This window comes from Adiantum capillus-veneris, chromosome 26 (genome assembly GCF_014529385.1).
Source record: "Adiantum capillus-veneris isolate H3 chromosome 26, ASM1452938v2, whole genome shotgun sequence".
Taxonomy (NCBI): Eukaryota; Viridiplantae; Streptophyta; class Polypodiopsida; order Polypodiales; family Pteridaceae; genus Adiantum; species Adiantum capillus-veneris.
The window spans coordinates 18,186,627-18,196,181 of record NC_140956.1 but is presented as its reverse complement, the minus strand read 5'-3'; the positions used below and the strand labels follow the sequence as shown (position 1 = coordinate 18,196,181).

The following is a 9,555-nucleotide window of genomic DNA, read 5'->3' as shown; positions in this document are numbered from 1 at the left end:
TGAAATCAAGGATGACAACTCCACTCCAGAAGGAGACAAGGCCGGACACGAATTGAGCTCAGGGCCGTCAAGCGAAGTTGAGGGAAGCCCTTCGTCATCGAAGAACAGGAAGGAGGAGGGTACTAGCGAGGCTCCCGAGACTAGCGAGGCAAAGAGCCAGAGCCCCTTTTCTTGACAACAAGAAGAGGAGCTGATTTCCAAGCTGGATCACCTTGCACAATCACAAGTGCCTAAACGTTCTTGGTGGAACCGGGTTTTGTGTTTTTGTAGGGGACCAAAACCGGAGGAAGACACTCCTTCCGGAAATGAAGGGAACGGTCAGGATATTGGGTCGGGCGATAATGACCCCGGAGAATAGGAAGCACTCGGGGGAATTTCCTGGCTTTGCCCCTTCCTGCTTCCCGAAAAAGAGAATGGCAAGGATGAACCCGAGAATGAGAAAAGGAGCAGCAGTAGGTATTGGAAACGTATTTAGTCCTTTGACAAGCCCTGTGGCGTGAAATCTATCATTAGCCAAACAATTATTCGGGTTACTCCAGGCTTTGCCTTAACAAAAGCTATTGCCCTGTTTGCTTTGATGATGGCCTTTTCGATATTCTTCGTATTTTAAGGAAATCAATAAACAACCCTGAAGATAAGTCTAGATAAATAACGGTTACTTCGGGGTGGCCTTTGCTTTGGTCACCCCCCAACTAGGTAACATAATGGTAATGCGTTGGACTTACAGTCCTAGAATGATGGTTCGACTCCATCCCCAGTTTTTTTAAAGTAAACCCACTGTGGCATGACGGTACATGACAAGGGACCCTAGCTAAGAATGCAATGGATGTATGTGGGTTCCCCCCAGCTACCTACTCCTTTTGCTAGGGATTTGGACACGCGAGGAGGAGGCTCTGTTGCTAGCCCTTATTGACATAGAGCTACTGCCTTGGCAAGAGCTGCTGTCTTCGCTATGTCAACCGTGCATAAAGAAATGCCATAAACGCCGCGTTGAAAACAAAGAAATTGCTAGAAGAATGTCGATTGATTCTATGACGTAAACGAATCATGATAATTCGTTGCAACTTGAAGTCCCGCCTTGGCAACCACTACGTAGCATCCCAGGTTCAGTAAGCACATAGACTCTTAACAAGCTATGGGGCCGGATCATGTTAAGATGAAATGCCATTTGACCTCAGGTGCTGGCAAGGGCATCTAGCCAATGCCTTCCTGGCATGCGTGAATGATGGGTTGTGAAATTAATCGTTTAAATGCAGAAGCCAACGATAGCACTATGACTACGAGATTAGGTCAGGCCCAAGGATTCCTCCCTTTACCGCGTCCTTTTCTATCTATCTATCACGGATTACCCTTTTAGCATTTGACCATGCCTATCTATTCGTAGCGTCTTAAAAGAGCTTTCGAAAGAATAGTCGTTTAATTTGTTTTTTTGGATTCGTCCGGAGAGAAGCAGTTAGTCGATTTACGCGTGCCGACCTTTTTTTAGAGCTTCGGTTCTTCCGCCTGAGCATCAGTGGAATAAGGACTACATGGCGCTAGCCACACAAATTCTTTGCTTTAAAAGAAAAGTTTTGTTTGCCTATATGATACGTGTTGCACATGAAACGAGGGCGGGGGCGTAGTTTAATCGGTAGAACGCATGTTTTGCAAGCATGAAGTTATTGGTTCAAGTCCGATCGTCTCCATTCGTATACAGATTAGCACATTAAATTTATAACTAGGCTAGGAAATTCAAATTGTAATGAAAACTTCCCTGTTGCCTGGAGCCCAGCACTACATTGGCCGGGACGCCTTACCCCTTGGCACGGCACCTTAAGCTAGGGAAAACCCGGCTAACCGCCACCCCGAGTCGCTGCCGGGGCCTGGTCAAGCGACTCAACGACGAGTGCACAGCGGCAGTTAATGCATGCTACATGCTCTATAGGCTCTTCTGGCCAAGGGAAAGCACCTACTTTAACCAAAAGAGCTCAGTACGGCACCTGTTCGCTACCACCTATACAGAATCGGTGGGTTACCCGCTTTAGGCTGTAGCCGAAGAACAGGCGGGGGGCTGCTACCGTAGCCAATCTAAGGCGCGACCTTGAGGGGGTTCTAAGGGCGGCAATTGACCGTTTAATCCTCTTAGAGGAGCTCTCCCTGAGCAAGGTAGACATGGTGGCTTGCCACACTGGCATATACGCCGGGCCCTCTAAAGCACCCGAGACATAGGAAGCCTACATATCAGGGTCCCTTCCCTATGTGAGTACATATTCCTTTGATGGGCTAGACATTTCGACTGCCCAAACCCTTTGCTCAAGCGCTGGCATTCATAAGGGTCAGTTTGCTTGCTGTTTTAGAAACGAAAAAGTTTTCTTGTCGAAGAGTATCTCAAGGATCGAAGAGTTTACATCTTTTCTTAATTCTTCACGAAAGTCGAAACCGTATTTTTCTAGGGCTATAGAGGGAATTGGGCTTATTTTAGCTTTCGTTGAAGTAATTGTTTTTCTATTTGTCTTAATCGTCGGCTTGGTCTATGCATGGCGAAAAGGAGTTATTTTGCAGCGTGGCTTCTCATCTAGTTTAATAACAACACTTTAAAACAAAGCCTATATCGTATCGTATACGTCACGTTACGTATTATATCATTCCTGACTTACGCAAGCAAAATACTTGATAACTACGACCCGTATAGGATTTCAACTCGTTACTACTTTAGCTACCCATCTCTTTAGATCGTTTTTTTACCCGGCTATACGTGCTCATGCTAAGGTGTGTGTTGTACGCGCTTTCGTGCCATCCCTTGCCCCACCTGGGGTAACCATACAACATCGTTAGTGGAATCTTGAAAAGAGATTAGTACGAGGAAGCCCATTGTCCTTGCGGCGCTTTTACCTCTCGCCTATCAAAGTGATGTTCTTTCACCCGGTAGAAGAACTTGTCTAGAGAAGGATTTCCCGCTTAGATGCTTTCAGCGGTTCTTCCCTACCAACTTAGCTACCCGGCGCTGTTACTGGCACAACAACCGGAACACCATAGGTTGACCTAACCCAGTCCTCTCGTACTAGAGCAAGCTTCTCGCAGTTCTCTAAAACCAACGGTAGATAGGAACCGAACTGTCTCACGACGTTCTAAACCCAACTCACGTACCACTTTCATCGGCAAACAACTGAACCCTTGGGACCTTATTCAACCCCAGGATGTGATGAGTCGACATCGAGGTGCCAAACAACTCCGTCGATAAGAGCTCTTGGGAGTCATCAGCCTGTTATCCCCGGCGTACCTTTGATCCGTTGAGCGAGAGCCCTTCCACACGGGACTCCCGGATCACTATGGCCGACCTTCGTCTCTGTCCGACTAGTAAGTCTTACAGTCAGGCAGGCTTCTATCATTACGCTCATAAGCTGTTATAATATTAGCTTGAGCCTACCTTCGCACACCTCCGTTACTCTTTGGGAGGCATCCGCCCCAGATAAACTACCCACCTTGCAATATCCCGCTTCTGACAGCAGCGGCGGTTAGGCATCCAACGACGAGACAGTGGTATTTCAAGATTGGTGGCGACATTGCCATCACCTCCCATCTATCCTACACATTAAATCAAGGATGTCACTTCAAAAGTATAGTAAAGGTGCACGGGGTCTTACCGTCTAGCTGTTAGTACTCCGCATCTTCACGGAGAATTCAATTTCACTGAGTCCATGTTGGAGACAGCGGGGCAGTCGTTACCTGTAAGTCTTGCTAAACTTTTTGGTTTAGCTTGGGCTTTCTCTTTACCCAAGCCTTTTTCTCAGTTCCAATAGAATAAGCCATAGCGGTAAGCCTGGGCGCTTCATGTAAAGTCTCTGGGGATTGGACCTCTGCTATCCAGTCTGGATGTTCTGGAGCAAGTGCATGCTTTTCCATTCCCCAATCCTGCGGATCGTCCATTGTGTCATATCTAAGTCCTTGAAGACAAGTGCACTTAGATCTTTAAAGTGTTCCCGCATGTAATGTGGCCTAAAACCTAATAATTACTTAGAAGGCTGGCGTAACTTACTGTGTACACCATTCATGCAGGTCGCTACTTATGCGACACAATAAAGTTAATCAAACGGCAATGGATGGTATTCAGTTCCATGCCATCCTCGCCTATGGCCTTATAGTCACCTATAAGTTCGGACTATATCATCATCTCGAAGGATGTCTGGCGTGTGGTCGTTGGGGATCGAGTTTAGATCTTGGAACTACGTTCGCGGGGGCACGGCGCGAGGCTACGAAAATGGTCAGCCATGGGCTCGAAAGACGATGTATTTCCAACTTGCTATCCTGCTGATGGTCCGCGCCACCAACTACATTTTCCATTCAGCCGTGGATAGGCCGTAGGTTGGTTGAAAGCGCTTCGCGCTGTCGACAGCCAGATTTTTTTGATTTTATCCTGTTCTGTATGAGTATTGGATACTGAAATTCGGGCGGATGTCCCAGCATATTGCCTGATTATGTTGTCGAACATCTCTGTCAAACCACCCCTTTGTCGGGGAATTTCGCTACCTTAGGATAGTTAGAGTTACTGCCGCCGTTTACCGGGGCTTCCATTCAAAGCTTATAACACTTCTCCTTTTTACCTTCCGGCACCGGGCAGGTGTCAGACTATATACATCGTGTTACCACTTAGCGGAGTCCTGTGTTTTTAATAAACAGTCGCTACCCCCAATATGTGCCGCTTTCCCAATCCTTCAATAGGAGAGCACCCCTTCTTCCGAAGTTACGGGGCCATTTTGCCGAGTTCCTTCAACATGGTTCTCTCAAGCGCCTTAGTATATTCTACTTGTTCACCCGTGTCAGTTTGGGGTACGGTTGGTTTTGCATTTTAAATGTTGAATCGCCCTCCCAATTCCACGAAGTTTTTTCCCGGGAGTTTCAACCCTGCAGCCGGAGTGACTTTGTAGCCCCCTGCCCAATCATCCAATTCACGAGTTTAACAAACACACATGGTTCAGTAGTTAAAGCAACTTCGTCGCTTTCGTGTACCCATCGGATGTTGCCCTTTCGGGGTTCCTTAGGGACCGATTCACTCTGCGTAGATTGACTGAACGCAGAAACCCTGGAACTGGCAAGCGATCCTGTTTTTCGCATGATTTCTCGTTACTCATGTCAGCATTCTCACTTCTGGTACCTCCAGGTGTTGTCACCAACAACTTTCCTTGATTGACAGAACGTTCCGCTACTGACACTTGAAAAAGATTCTTTCAAGGTCTCGTCGCTTCGGTGAGTCACTTGAGCCCTGAGACATTTTCAGTGCCATGAAGCTAGACCAGTGAGCTATTACGCTTTCTTTGAAAGATGGCTGCTTCCAAACCCACCCCCTGGTTGTCATCGCTTGATCACTTCCTTTTCCACTAAGTGATTGCTTAAGGACCTTAGCGTACGATCTGGGCTGTTTCCCTTTCGACTTTGGATCTTAGCACCCGAAGTCTGTCTGTACAAACCCATGGCCTGTATTCGGAGTTTCCTTGGGGTCGGTCAAGCTTTGGGCTACCCTAGCCCATTGAGTGCTCTACCTCAAGCCATAAACGTTATACGCTCTACTTCAATAGATTTCGCGGAAAACCAGCTATATCCGATCTTGGTTATTCAGATAGGTAAACCCGGAATGGAAGAGCTTTCCCCCCTCTTTGAACCGCACGTGCAAGTTTCCTTGCATACGGCTCAAATGACGAATGGGAAGTCTAGGCCCCGGCAGCTTTTGGTTCCTGCGTCTCACGAACCGCTCGGAGCGTTTAGAGAGAAGCTAGAAGCAAAGCGCAACTCAGTTTCCTTGGTTTCCAGTATGCATGAAACCAGAAGAAAGGGCAGCTGGCTCAGCCAGGGGAACCCTAGCGGGGGAAGCCCAGCGACCCTTGCATAACCTTTGTGGCGTTACTGCTCGCAGTTATTCATTTAAGGCACGAAGTGCGTATAAATGGTCTTTTCGCGCGCGCTTCGTCATTCATGATACGAGTTAGCACCGGGCCCCCAACTCAAAAGGTCAGGTCGGCGATTCATTGAATAGATATGTCTCTATCTACCTCCGCTGCCTATTTTACCCTACCCAGTAAAGCAAGCTGGTGGCTTTTCATATCGTCTTCTGCCCAATGGACGGTATCTGATCTTATGACCAGACCTCCTGAGGGGAGCCCATTGGGTTTACCTTGTCGACATGTTGACTTTATTACAAGGAAAAGCGATCCTGTGCTATACTCCAGTGATCATTTGCCAATCGGGGCACGCAGAGGCCCATCGTGTCCCAAATCACATTCTGGTTCATTCTTTGCCAACAGAGTGCCTGCTGCCCGTAATGATACAGCAGCTTTATGGTTTCTACGAAGCGTTGTCGCATAGTTCACTTGCGTTGATCAGTAGTCTTGCCACTCCTAGCGGGTTCTATGCTGCCACCTCTTGCATTGTTTTGTTAGCTTCACACCCTCCCCAAAGGAACGCATGGTGGGGTAGGAGCCTCCCGCTAAGCTGAAATGACAGTAGCCTTGGCAATCGGGTCTCCCCGGACACTTGCTTGTAAAGGAGACAGGGCACGCGATTTGAAAGGGATAACCAAAGAAGCGCGCTTTTTTAGGGCCCTCTCTCTCCAGCGGAGTGATGTTTGCCCTAACGCAAGCAATTTTGCATTCTGCGGAATCTCATTTCAGCCAGCCATTTCTTTCCAAACAGTTTTCTCTTTTCGATTTGAAAAGAATGGAATGTTGAGAAAGAGTTAGTGCCTAACGGCACTTCCCCCGGAAAAAGTGGGCGCTGCAGGCACTTACCCTGCTCGGCGGAAGAGAGGGACCTTAGGCTCCCGAAAGGAAAGTGCCGGTAAGTACAACGTTGGTCTTGAGTTTGGTGGCTGCCATAACCATTGCCTTATGCTCCTCAAGTCGCACGGCCTTTCCAAGCCGCTCTATCTCTCGATTGAGATTAGACTATACATTTTTCTCATCTCTAATTTAAGGTCAACGTTAGGGTACAAGTGCCGATGCAATATTTTCATAAAGGTGTGACTCTTGGTCAAAGAAGGCCTTGGTCTCTTCTCCATAAGCCGGACCGCCAACGTCAAGGCGAGATCACATTGGTCCAGTCCCCGCCTAGTGGAAGCATCCACTCGGATAGCAAGGAAAGGTCAGATGACTACCGCATCTGCCGCTAGCAATTGTTTAGAATGACTGCAGCCACGTCATCGCTTTGGTGGTCGAATTACTACAGTTAATTCGAAGAATTGCCTAGCTTTTGCTATCCGTTATGGCATTCCTTTCTCTTCTCCTCTTCTCATCTTTAGTGGGTCCGGGCTGTCAACTATGTCTCCCGACAATTCTCAGTACATATAGCGGAAAACGCTTTTCACATATCGAGGTCGGAATGGGATCAGGTGTTCCGCGTTTTACTAGGATGCCCGGACAAAACAAACACGCTTGATTAAGAAACAAAAAAGTGCTAACGACAAAAGCACCTGCCAGAGAAAATGCAAATACATCTAGTACAAGCCTTTGATTATTTAATCGCTACCAACCCCACACTTCCCCCTCGCACAGTTAGCTTACCCGAACGAATTGAGTTTATCAACTCACGTACAGTTAATAAAAAGACGCTAGCGCCTCCCTTTAAGATTCCCTCCAGCCACAGGTTCCCCTACGACTACCATGTTACGACTTCACCCCGGTCACTGACCCAACCGTGATATGCGCCAAGGAGACCACCCATACCAAAATGGGCCACACTCAACGCCGGCATGAAACACTTGAGCAATAGGTGATCTCTGGTCGATGCTTTGGGCGAAACCAATTCCCAGGGTGTGACGGGCGGTGTGTACGGGGCCCGGGTACGTATTCACCGCGGCATGCTGATCCGCGATTACTAGCGATTCCAACTTCATGTTCTCGAGTTGCAGAGAACAATACGAACTGAGGCAATCTTTATGGATTCGCTCCGCCTTACGGCCCTGCTTCCTATTGTAATTGCCATTGTAGCATGTGTGTAGCCCAGCCCATAAGGGCCATGCGGACTTGACGTCATCCCCACCTTCCTCCATAGTAGAACTATAGGCAGTCTCCTGTGAGTGCAACATCGGCACAGAGGAAGTGTCAACAATCCCGTACCGCCCCACTGACAAGTAAATAATGACATTGATCCTTTGAGAGCAGCATGTCTTAGCAACACAAAACAAGGGTTTCTCTCGTTATAGGAGTTAACCAAAAACGTCTCACGACACGAGCTGACGACAGCCATGCAGCACCTGTATGATTTTCGTTTCATCCCGTTAAGCACAAGCACACTTGTTCATATGTCAAGTGTTCATACGTCAAGTGTTCATATGTCAAGGGCTGGTAAGGTTTTGCGCGTTGTATCGAATTAAACCACATGCTCCACCGCTTGTGCAAGCCCCCGTCAATTCCTTTGAGTTTCAGTCTTGTGACCGTACTCCCCAGACGGAGTGTTTAATGCGTTAGCTGAGCCCCCGATCCGCGGACCAAGGACGAACACTCATCGTTTACGGCATGGACTACCAGGGTATCTAATCCTGTTTGCTCCCAAAGCTTTCGCACCCTAGCGTCAGTAGAAACCCAGAAAGCTGCCTTCGCTACTTCGGCGTTCTTTCGTATATCTCCGGATTTTATCCCTACCACACGAAATTCCACTCCCCTCTATCCCACTCAAGTGAATTGGTTTTGAAAGCATTCCGCCAGTTGAGCTGGCGCCTTTAACTTTCAACCTGATTCACTGCCTACGTGCCCTTTACGCCCAGTCATTCCGAATAACACTAGCCCCTCCCGTCTTACCGCGGCTGCTGGCACGGAATTAGCCGGGGCTTCTTTTTCGAGTCTTGTCATAATCGTCACTCGACGAAAGAGCTTTACAAGCGGCATTGCCCTTCCTCGCTAACGCGATGTTTTTCACTCACTCACGCGATATTGCTGGATCGGGCTTTCGCCCATTGTCCAATATTCCCCACTGCTGCCTCCCTATGGAGTCTGGGCCGTGTCTCAGTCCCAGTGTGGCTGATCGTCCGAAAAGATCAGCTAAGCATCTGCGGCTTGGTCAGCCTTTACCCAACCAGCTACCTAATACTACGCAAGCTCATCAAATAGCGCTTTTTAGCTTTATCGAAGCTTGCTTTTTTGCTTCCGTTTCTTTGGGATTCGGCCCAAACTGTTTGGCAGATTCCCACGCGTTACGCACCCGTTTACCACTTTGTCTTCAACTGTTCTATAAACAGAAAACAACGTTCAACTTGCATGTGTTAAGCATATCGCCAGCGTTCATTCTGAGCCAGGATCAAACTCGGTTTTTTGGTTAAAAAAGGTCAATCTTTGTCGTTGATGATCTCTTGGTTAGTTACCAGCTCTTGCCAATAACCGTAAGCGGAACGGCCATCGGCAAGGCGAATCATCTTACGTCCCGGGATTGGGGCCGAGCGGGGGTTAAGCATAATCTCAGATCAACAAAGCAGTGCTCAACTAAATAATAGATACTACCGCGACCTTTCCGATCCAGGAAAGCGACCGGACTTGAACCGGTGCCGTTTCCTTTCCTGGTACATAGGAATGCTCTATCCCTTAAGCTACGTGA

The 9,555-nt window shown here is 48.0% G+C and overlaps 1 pseudogene; it reads right to left on the bottom strand.

Moving 5' to 3' along the window:
- Positions 1-7,600: 7,600 nt before the first annotated feature.
- LOC147423074 (18S ribosomal RNA) lies at positions 7,601-9,272 on the bottom strand (annotated as a pseudogene).
- Between the last annotated feature and the right edge of the window lie 283 nt (positions 9,273-9,555).